The sequence below is a fragment of the Thermobia domestica genome, chromosome 1 (genome assembly GCF_964235325.1).
Source record: "Thermobia domestica chromosome 1, izTheDome1.hap1.1, whole genome shotgun sequence".
In the NCBI taxonomy this organism is placed as follows: domain Eukaryota; kingdom Metazoa; phylum Arthropoda; class Insecta; order Zygentoma; family Lepismatidae; genus Thermobia; species Thermobia domestica.
Genome location: NC_137454.1, coordinates 139,292,734 through 139,296,493, shown reverse-complemented (window position 1 = coordinate 139,296,493; position 3,760 = coordinate 139,292,734).

Here is a 3,760-nt window from a genome sequence, read left to right as displayed (position 1 = left end):
ATGACTGGCATGAATCCCAGTTCCGCGAGTGTTGTGGTGAAACACCAAGAAGGCAAACCTTTACTCACTAAGCAACAATTGTTTACGAGCGAAATTCAAATACTTTTTTTTTAATCTTTCGAGTTTCTTTTCTTTCTTTTCTGCTGCTGCTGTAAGTATCTGGACAACTTGAGACAGTATTGTCAAAATGCACGTGTATAATTTGTTCCTCCCCGTGGTGAGTGGGAGTGATACATCACTAGCCAATCGTATTTGTGACAAGCGTAAGGATACAAATATTTTGTTTATCGGAGTTTAGAGCTTACGCTGAATAATGTATAGGAAATCTCGTACGATTTTTCCTAGAGTCAAAATATCAACGTGTATGGCATGAAATCGCATGCCATTTCCTGTGTTCTGAACGATCCTATGATATTTGTCTTATTTAGAGCACGCTTTATTTCGAAAAGAAAATTCGTAAGATTTTGATTTAAGCGACATCAGGTGAGAAAAAATGAAAACAAAGCGAAAACAGCTGATGTGGTATGTTTTGCTAATTTATCTTCTGATCGCGCAGTTTACTTTTGGTGCGCACTTGAAATAATTGTTGAAAAATTATAATTTTTCACTTATTTCCTTATTATTACTTCCTAAATGATTTGCACTGACCGACATAAAAAAAAATCTCATATGTAATACATAAAATTCAAGGGAACCATCAGAAACAATTATTGAAAAACTACAATTCTTTTACGCTTTGCCCTTAAATAAGATGTACGGATGTATAGTATAAAAACTATAATGCAAAAACACAAACCAATCTGTGCTACGTGGCCACTGAAAAGCACAAATTCTATTTAACAGAGTCAGAGCAAGGCTAAGGGGGGTCACGAGCGGGTGCGTCTGAAGAAAACAGGCGCATCACCAAAGGTAGTAAAAACGAGTGGATTTTGGCAATGATACGAGTTTGAATAGCACTTGCCATGGTATCATGCTAGTAGCGCTCTACTTGTAGACATAAATTACAGCTTCTTTAAACTGTGTAGAAATACACCGAGGTGGAAAATAGTATCACCGGTCATCTTTTAAATATGCACTCACATATTTTTGGCGGAAGGGGTCCAAAAGAATGTAAAAAATACAAAATTTACAGGAGAAATGGAAGATGCAAGTACTTAGACCTAACCAAATCTAACCTAATGAAACTAAAGTAACCTAATATTAATAGAAAAAAAGCGAAATTCTCTCTTTAAAAAATATATATGATGGACCCCTATACTAATATAATCTAACATAACATAACCATGACAAACCTAACGTAATCTAATGTGAACAGAAACAACCGAAATTGTAATATTTCTTAGAAAACATAGCTGGAACCCTTCCGCTAAACATTGTCCCTCACTTAATTTATCCGTAGTAAAACACTTATAATGATTTTACACTAGTAAACCTACACTTGTAAACGTAAAATATAGATGTGTTACTTTGTATTTAATTCTACTGCTTGCAGAAATTTGTTCTTTATAAATATGTTTTCATGCAAAGTAATGAGTTTTACCTATGAATCTTGTAAAATGTGGTGTGCCAAAAGAACACCAGCACCCTTCTAATGTTTATGCTTTTTTAAAGAGATATCCAATTTAACAATATAGCGCCTGGTATTAATACTAATAGGATGTGCAGTGTAGTTAGCATAGGAATTCATCAATCTTGTATGTTGATTAAATAGAACTATTTCATAATATTGAGAAACGTCATTCGGTCAGACAGGAAAACTCCTCACGTGTATGGCACAAAACGGTAGGATTTCTTACGAGATACGTCATAACATTTTTTAGAAGATAAATCCTAAGGGCCTTATGCAGAGTCGTTTTGAATTATTTAGCGTTATACTAAAGGCCTGACTACTGCAGGAAACATATATTAGTCGAACTCTCTAGTATGGGACTAATCACCCGTCAGAACAACTTTTCATAGGGCGTTAAGATATTTCCTAGGATTAATCTCATAAGGCCTTATGCAGAGTCGTTCTGACGTGTGATTAGTGCCATACTAAATAGGTCTACTAACATATGTTTCCTGCAGTAGTGAAGCCCTTAGTATGATGCTAATCATACTTCAAAACGACTCTGCATAGGCCCAATAGTGTATAAGCGCCTAACGATTTTTTTTGTCATATCGTCGTTTCGAAAGGCGTGTGCCAAAACGTGACCTGCTAGATACTTTTAACTGTATATTTTGTAAAATGTGGTGTGCCTAAATTTAACCAGTACTTTATTATTATACTATGACATAATTCTTTTTGATTTGACAATCTACAATTTTCTTTTAAGCATTGCACCTAGTGATGGGTAAATTCCCGGGAAGATATTTTTCGGGAATATTCCCGGGAAGATTCCCAAAATGGGAATTTATCCGGGAATTTATTTTCAATCAGATAGAAAATTGTATTCTATTACTATTTTATGATTTCAAAGTTTATTTAATTTTTATATCACAGCATATTATTACTGTTGTACACAGAGGATTCTTTAAAATGTATATTCTGAACGGTACCATGTTACTTTATTATATTTAGAAAGTACGCATAAATGTATATGTGTGAAAAAAATATATAATAAATTATATAGTAACAGTTTAATTTTATATGTAAGTGGATTTACTCAACTTGGCTCTATTACTGATATTATAAACACATTAAATTTATAAATGTTATAAACTAATTAGATTAGGTAAATGCTAGAAGATACATGTCTCACCAATTTATCAACATTTGCGCATACATATTTATGTTCACATAATTTGCAAGATACTTACTTATCTTTATATTTTAGCACGTAAAATTGCCATACACGACCTTTCATTCTACCTACTTCTCAAAATTCCATACGTTAATTCAGATGTAAAAGAAGTCCGAGTACTTCTTCAGAAATTCGAGTCAGATACAGAAGACAGACCGACGTCTATTAGGCCTACTAATGGTGGTTCAATGTTTATTAATAGTACTTCATCTCTATTTCTACATAATTCTAAATTGCTTTACAAAATGGTTCCTTTTCATCATTTGTAATTAGTAGTTTGCTAATTTTGGCTGTGCTTTAGCATTGGGGCCAGCTTTTGCACCTACTTTTTGGCGATATTCTATTCCGATGCGTTTGTTTTATGGTTTCATACGTTAAATTACGTTACCAACATTAAATTCAGACAGCAATGAGAGCGAGCGTTAGCGAAAGAAGTTGGGTTAGAGCCCAGCATGGCACAGATCACATAGCCTAACGGCAGCATGGCACGTTTTTTTTTCTATCTTCGTTACCAACAATTCACTTTCTTTTCTCACATAAATCACTTCCACTTAGCTTTCCGTTTTGTATAAATCCCCTATTGCCCGTATCCTACTTTTTGTTAGTTTTGGCCCCCCAATTCCAAACAATTACCTTACTTTTTAGTGCAAATGAAAATGGAACAAAAAAATTATATTATTAGTCATATAAAGTACAGTCAAAGAATGTTAAATTTTTTAACCTCCAAATTCTTTAAAACCTAGAATTAAATCATAATATATTAAAATAAAGTAATTAGTCATATTGTTCATAATTTGGAAGATAAAGTCATAATTAGTCATAATTTGGAAGATAAAGTAAAGAAATGGAAATAAATTCCTTCCCGGGAATTTATAGGCCAGGGAAAAAACCCGGTAATATTCCCATTTTTAAATTTCTTCCCACCGGGAATATTCCCACTGCCCATCACTAATTGCACCTTTCATTAATCTTATTCA